The sequence below is a fragment of the Miniopterus natalensis genome, chromosome 9 (genome assembly GCF_054644295.1).
Source record: "Miniopterus natalensis isolate mMinNat1 chromosome 9, mMinNat1.hap1, whole genome shotgun sequence".
NCBI classification, from domain to species: Eukaryota; Metazoa; Chordata; class Mammalia; order Chiroptera; family Miniopteridae; genus Miniopterus; species Miniopterus natalensis.
In genome coordinates this window covers 77,932,886-77,941,100 of record NC_142089.1, presented here as the reverse complement: position 1 = coordinate 77,941,100, position 8,215 = coordinate 77,932,886, and positions in this window count along the sequence as shown.

The following is an 8,215-nucleotide window of genomic DNA, read 5'->3' as shown; positions in this document are numbered from 1 at the left end:
AAGCTGATCATAATTATCTGCTTAAAATCTCAGTTCTAAGGACAGAATAAAAGCCAAAATTTTGAACTTCAGTGAAACAGTTTCTGAAGAAATTTATTTTTTATCCAAACTAAAAAACTAGGCTTTTCACTAAAATAGACTGCAATGCAATTGTTTCTTTTCTTTTTTAAAAGATAAATTCTTAGCATTAATTCTGATCTAAGCCAGCCCCAAACCACCATTAAAAAACAAAACAAAACAGGCATCACCACAGACATTTTCTAAAATCGCTTTCAGCACTCCTCCTTCTGACAGCCTACAGCCTGCCCTGAGCGCCCCTCGGCGCCCTCCCGCCGCTCCCCCTTCCTGCGCTAGGCCAGCCCCGCCCAGCTCTGCGCGGCAAGGGCTCCTCCCTGGGCCCCCAGGGCTCCTCTCCCATTTCTTGTCTGACTTGCACGATCATCTAACAGAGATCAGGAACAACGTGGCAACTGGAGGAACAGTGATGAACCTGGCAGACTAGCACAGAAGAAGGAAACTGAAAAATTACACCTGAGTAATAAAAAGACAAAGCAGAGAGGGAAACAGGAGCAGGGCAGGAGCCTTAAGTCAGCTGGGCGCGGAAGTTGGGGGGACACAGAGGCAAAATTCGCCAACGAGCAGTGTTTAAGGTGACCTACAGGACGGGAGTGAGAAAGAGAAAACATTTTAGGTTCTTTAATAATTTAAAACTCAGCTCAAATGTTACTGCTTTGGGAACCTTTCCCCAAAATGTACCCCTCCAAATTAGTTCTTTCATTTCCTACAACATAACACAGATGAGGAAATTAAGGCACAGAGAAATTAAGTAGCTTGCCCAAGGTTGTACCGACAGATCTGAGCTGCAAAACCAGAGCCTGACACCAGGATCTGCGCTCTCAACCACCCAGCCGGTCTGCACGTAGCACAGCGCACACTGCAGAATATCTTTCATCTTTGGGTCTCTTTTATTAGACTCATCACTTCTTGAGGACAGAGAGTCTGTCTTTTCCATTTTTGTATCCCAGTGTGTCGCACAGCATCTGGCAGCCTCTACACTCCCACCTCCTTACCCCTGCCAAAGCTTACTAAACAGATGAATTAATAACAGGATTATAAAATTGTGTTTCTTTATAAATAGAATGTCAGGTGAATTTAGTCCAACTAAATGCAACCGAAGGTCACTACATTTGAAGGCAGAGGGATAAAGCACAGAAACTGTGATAGATCCTCCAACTGGTGTTGACTGACCACTGTGCTTCCTTTGTGTCCTGCACTGCTCCAATTTTCAGAGCAAGTGAACAAGTCAGACAAAGTTCCTGCTGCGACAAAATTATATTTTTTTTACAGTCATAACTTTTTGGTAAAGATAACACTAATAATACTGCAAATGTTAAATAAAGAGATTATATATAGAAGCAAGTTTGGGCATCTGTATCTTTTGTAATAATTCGTATCCAGATATTCTTCAGCAAAAGAAAAAATTTGAGATATCTGATTCACAGTATCAGTGAAATATGCCACTGTATCAGTGATTTTCAACCCTTGTGTCCCAAGAATTTTTAAAACATGCAATACCTGACTACTTAGGGGCACTGCTCTCTTTTCCCTTATTTTGTCAAATAAAAAAATGACAACAGCCAACACAATAATAGCTGTCCAGTGTGAGTGAATCAAAATTATACCTATTTTGGGGGGTCAGATCAGCAAAAGACAGAATATATTTTTGGGGGGGCGACAAAGTTTTAGTAACTAGTGTATGTGTGCCATGAGATGAAAAGGGTCGAACATCACTGTACTATATGATTTTAATTTAGATTTTAAATGAATTACATGCCTCTGGTCACAGTTCTATAGAGTGTAGGTAGGTAGTTCCATATGAAACTGGTGACGTGGAGAGGTGATAAGAGATGTGAAAACCTCATGAACAAATTCCTTTAGCACCGACCTCATTCTGCAGTCAATCTGTATCAACAGACTTGGCAGCTTTCCGATCAGCTATCTGCGCTCCGGGGAGCCTGCGGTCCTTTTCACAGAGGGAAGCCTCATCATCGAATCCCACACACTTGCCAAGGCCCTTGGGCCGCAGAAAAGCCAATAGTTACACTGGGAGATGCGCTTCCGAGCAGAGGCCGCTGCAGGTGGACAGCTGAGTGTACCTGGATGTAATCTGTTCCAAGGGAAAAGATTCAAAACTACAAATTTCTTGTCTAGGGGCCTTATACTTTGCATTAGAGATATAAGGATTAATTATAAATCTTAAATTTACCTTGATTTGTATGAAGTCTTATCATGAAGACAATGGATTAGCTCGATCCAAGGATAAAGGTGCCGGGAACCGGGGCTCCTAAGGACCAACGGCTGACTGCTGGTCTGGGAGACAACTTACAAGGTGAGCCTGAAACACCTGGTGTAACAACAGCAGGGATGTTCAAATCTTCTCAGTGGGCTTAAGGATCAGCTTCAGAGATTCTCTGCCCAAAGATGGGACAGTTTGAGTGTTGATAACGGACTGGAACTGGCTGGTCGCCACACTGGAGGATGCTAGTGAGCCAATTCATTATTTTGAAAATTATTAGGTAAATAGAATCAAGCCTTTATCTTTTCCCTATATGACCTATACCACTGTGAAATAAGAGAGGAGGGGGAATTTAACTTTATAAAAGTAATCCAGTTTCTAAGTAAAAATGGAAAGATAAATTAGAATATCACCATCTACAGCCTTCAGAGTTAATGAATCTAAGCTTTGAGCATCTTAATGGCTAACCTCATAAAAAAGTCAGCCAGACACTGTATGCTTCCAGACTGAAGAACACACCACCACCTATAAACCTGAATCCAGTTAAGCTCTAGATACAACTACAAATTTACAGAAAATACAGAAGACTCTAACATGTTAATTACTCCAGAGGTATACAATTAGCAAAATACAGCTTTAAAACTACAAACCAAAAACCTGGTTTCTTGAACAAATGCATTGTAAGGGGGAGAGATAAAAAGATGGATTGAAAACTTTAAATTTAAAAAGATGAAAAGGAAGTATCAGCCAATTGCAATGTGCAGACCTTATGTAAACGTTGATTCAAACAAATGTACTACTAAAAATAAAAATAATGGCATTTATGAGTCAATTAAAATTTAAACAGTGACTAATTTAATGATACAAAAACTCAATTTTTTAAAGTATAAGAATATTACTGTGGTTATGGCTTTATGAAATCCTTATCTTTTAGAGATATACATTAAATTATTTTAAATGATATGTGGGACTTGTTTCCAAATAATTCAAAAAGGTGGAAATGAGTAAGGGCATAGATTAAACAAGGCTGGCCAGGAGCTGACCACTGCTGAAGCTGAGTAATGGATTCATGGGGGTTCTCTGAATCCCCATGTCAGAGACTGCTTCAGTTTCCCATAACAAAGCGTTTTTTAAAAAGGAGAAGTTAAGGCAATTTGGCTCTGTCCATGAAAATGGTAAATGTTCATATCCTTTGAATGAAAAGGTTCATTTCCAGAAATGTATCCCACAAACGTGCAAAGACATGTTCTAATATTAGACCAGTATCTGTAACAGTGCATCTGACAAAACCCAATGTTACTCTATCACTGCCACCCACATTTAGCTCTTTTTTCAACCTTTAGCTCTTAAGTTTTCATTTATTATGGACAATACGTCTTTTTGTTCACTTAATCTTTCCCTTTCCTGACTAATTTTTACCAGGTCTAGTCCAAGGTGATAAGAAAGCGCACTTTCCTCCCCATGTGGAATTGTATGTAGAACGGTCAGATTTTGGACACACATGAGATTACTTTCACACTAGCATAAAAGGTCCTCTATAGAGTCTCCACTGGGAAAAATGCATTTATTACCATTCCCAGGACAAACATTTACACACATAATTTCACATATTATTTCAGGCATTTATAAGATGCCTGGGAACTTGAGGCCCACTCATTTTTAGGTTAGTGAAAGCCTTTTCAGTGACCTGAAAGATATGTCTCTATTGTAGGATAGCAGATATATCAGGAAAAGGACATATACATATATATATGTAATTTATATTATAGTTTTTCTACTTTATGTTATACAGAAAGAACAAAACAGATGTTCAGTTTTGTGGTTCTACCCACCATAAACTCTTTCCTAGAGACCCAATAAAATGCACTATGAATAAGAGTTTGCTGCAGTCAATTTAACAAATGCAAAATAAACAGAAAGAGGTACAAATGCAAAACAAATAGCCTAGTGTGGAAGTTTTTCAGCCCATTAACAAATGTGCTAATAACAGTGAGTAATCTGCTAATTCTATTAAATTCATTCACATTAGCTATATGCTTAAATTTAACACAAAACCTGCAGTTTCTTTTAGGAGAATTGTAAAGTCTGCTCTTTGGTTTCTTTAGATTACTATAAAAAAAATAAAGTGCAGAAATTAAGTCATTATAATTTAAGAAAAAGATCAAAGCCTGTTTTCATATTAGACTTTCAAAAGAAAGAATTCAAGCTTTTCATGCATCAGAACAGCGCTTTGCTGACTTATGCCAGAAGGCGTTACATAGCACAGCAGCCCCAGCTAGGCAACTGCAGGACCTCTCCTTTTCTTCCCACGGAAACCACTAAGGATTTCCCTCTGCTCCTGCGCCTGTCTGTCCGTCCCTCCTCCTTTCCCATTCATCAAAGGACGCCTGCAGCAGCTTGGGAGACAGACCAGGCCACAGTGGTGGGAGAGCGGACGGGGTGTGCTGAACCAGTCACCATGGGAACCGTAAGCCCTTTCTCCAAATCCCATTCCTTCCCTCAGGAGAGGGGAAATAGTACAAAGTAATGAAGGTGTTGAAAAGACCCCTGCTGCTGCTTCTTTCTTACCCCAAATGGCTTAACCTACCAACATGGATCATCCCCACCCTAAAATAGTCTCCTCACTATCATATGTAAGGAAAGGGAATGGAGGAAAGGTTAAAAAGTAAACCATGACTTCCCTCTAAACAGTTTCCAGCTCTTCTTTATCTCACCCAAACCCCCATTCCTTTCCTATCCCTCCCAGATGACATCTGCAGCACATTCCAGTTAGTTGTCATCTGGCTTGCTGGCTCTGAAGCACCCATCTCAGACTTCAGCTCATGGAAAAGGAAACAGGGGTGCCAAACTCAAAAGTCTTGGCCCCGAGGAGACAGCATAAACAAGTAAACAGACCACCAAGTGCAAACAAATGGAATCAGTGCAAGAGCACATCCCTGCCTAAAAGGGCCTCTCGGTCAGCTCTTCGTCAAGAGACATTGGAAACCCAGATTTTTATGTGTAATCTTTGTTTTTAGTCAACTACAAAAAGCATTATAAGACTTCTGGAGACCAAATAAAAGTTGCCTCAGTTGAATGAACTAAATAGGCCCCCAGAACCCATTTGTGAACTTTGGGATCCCCAGAGGCTTAAGAAAAGTCACAGCTTCCCTACCACTGATCTGTCTCCTTTCCTGAACCCCCAACTCCCAACCCCAGGCCAGAAGACCAGAGAAGGAGACCACTGGCTCCCACTGGGAGGCAGGAGGAGGGGAAGTTCCTGTTTTACTGCCAGCTCTATGTGGGTTAGGGTAAAACTGTGCTTCTGACCTTCCAGAAGGTAGAGCTGAAAGTGTCCCTTCTCTCAGAAACACTGTTACACACAGTGGCTAGGTTTCATACTTCTGTTCTTCAGGTATAAGTTAAAAGGGTTTTTGTTGGCTAATTTGTGAAAGTTATGTATCAAATATAACCACTGAGCAACACTGGCCAGGGCTCACTGTGATTTTTTTCACTCATAAATCACATTGCAAATTGTAGGACACTTGAAATCCAAAAGGGATTATAATTAACATTATTGGGGGAGGGGGGATTAGCACAAAATCAGTGATCAAATGTGAAAATGTTCCAGCAAACAGCCAGGTGAGAACCCCTCAGTCCTCAGCAGACCCTGGGCAGGGCCCCTGCCTCCAGTCCCCATCCTTGCACTGCCAGAGGACCATTCTGCCACGCAGAGGTGGCTGACGTGGTAATTACCTGAGGACCGCACTGTCCTGTGGGCTGACAGCTCAGTGTCATTGTCACTAATGAGAGCCATCCTGGAATTCAGCTGGTCTGCACTCTAATTGCTGTCAGAAACAAAGGTCTGAGTCCAATTAATCTAAAACAAAAACAGGCATTTTGGGGTATGAATCCTTCAGTATTTAATTAGATTCTCTCGGACAACCTCTCACAGAAGAGAACTCAATTAGTGGCCAGGGACACCTGTCCCAGGGGCCCATCAGAGCCACACACACACATGGCACTCGTGCCCACATCTCGGCTTCTCCCTCACACAATTGTGTGCACACTTTTTCCCTTCGGTTGATTTATTTTTTCCCCGAAAGCTTTTATGTTAAAGGAAACCTTCTATCTCAGTAAGAGAGAAACATTGATCGGCTGCCTCATTCACACCCCCTGGGACTTGATTATTTGCTAGAAGAGCTCACAGACTCAGAGAAATGCTTACTTGTGTTCTCCAGTGATTAAAGGACATGATGGCCTGGCATGTGTGACTCAGTGGTTGAGCTTTGACTCATGCACCAGGAGGCTGCCAGTTTGATTCCAGTCAGGGCACATCCCAGGGTTGTGAGTTTAGAAATTGGGAGGTTTGAGACCTTCAACTTTGTTCTTCTCTGTCCAGATTGACTGGGCTATTCTAGATCAGTTGAATTTTAATATGAATTTTAGAATCAGCTTACTTATTTCTTCAAAGAAGCCAGCTGAGATTGATAGAAATTGAATCAGTTGGCAGGGATGTGGCTTCATTAATTTTCTCCATTTTTTAAAAATTCCCTATTTTATTTGTTTCCTCTCTAATATTATTTTTCTTTTTTTAGATTAGTTTCTTTATTTTATATTTTCCATCACTATTTATCCTCCCTATACCTTTAGCCATACCTGATATTAAAGTGGGAGATTAGGGTATTGACTTGAGATCTTTCTTCTTCTTAATGAAGGTGTTTACAGCTATGAATTTCCCTCTAAATGCTGAGGTACCTGCCTAATCTCGGCTGGCTTCTTTGAAGACACAATCTGCATTCCAGCCATTTCAGTATGTTGAGTTTTTGTTTTTATTTACCTTAAAATATTTTCTGATTTCATTCATGATTCCTTCTTTGAACCATTGGATATTTCGGGATGTATTGTTTAATTTAAACAGATTTATAATTTCCCATTTTTTTTTAAGTTATCAATTTCTAATTTTATCCCATTATGGCTGAAAAACATACTTTGTATTATTCTAATCCATGTACTCAGGCTTGTTTTATGCCTAGCATGTGGTCTGTGCTGGAAAATGTCCCATGGACTTGAAAAAAATGCATATTTGTATGTTCTGCTTTGATTGAGTAGAGTGTTCTACAGATGTCTGCTAGATTCAGCTGATTATATGGTTTTCACGTTTTCTATTTCCTGTTGATCTTTGTCTAGTTGTTCCACCCATTTATGTAAGTGGGATATTAAAGTCTCCAGCTATTCTTGTTGAATTGTCTATTTCTCTGTTCAATTTTGTCAATTTGTGCTTCAGGTATTTGAAGGGCTCTCTTTTTAGATTCATGTATGTTTATAGTTTTTATGTCTTCTGGATGGATTCACTCTTTGTCTTACAAAATGTATTTCTTTGTGTCTAGAAACAAATTTTCTCTTAAAGTCTATTTTATTTGTTATCAGGATAGCTGGTCCAGCTCTAGGCTGGCTGCACAGTATTCCCATCTTCCTCATTCAATCTGCTTGCAGCTCTGTGTATGAGGAGTGTCTCCTGCAAAGAGCACATACTGGACCTTGGCCATTCATTTTCTCTATGTTTGAGGTCGTTTTTGCCCTATTCCTTTATTCCTGCCCTCTTGGGTGTTAAATATTTCTCACATGCCATTTTAATTTCCCTGTCATTTCTCTCACTATGTGTTCTAAATTATTGTCTTAGCTGTTGCCCTGGGTTTACAGTTAATATCCTGTCTTATATGAATGTAGCTTGGAATGCCCCAAGTTCATTTCAGAGGTATTAAAAAGTTTTTGCTCTTGTGAGATATCTTCTGCCCCCCCCCCCCCCCCGAGGGTGCTTCTACAGTCAGACAGGTTCCACCTTCTTACACCAACTTATAATAATTTATAATTAAACAAAGATTTACAATTACTGCTTTATGCAATTGTCCTTTAAATCAGGAGAAAAAAGTGTTACAA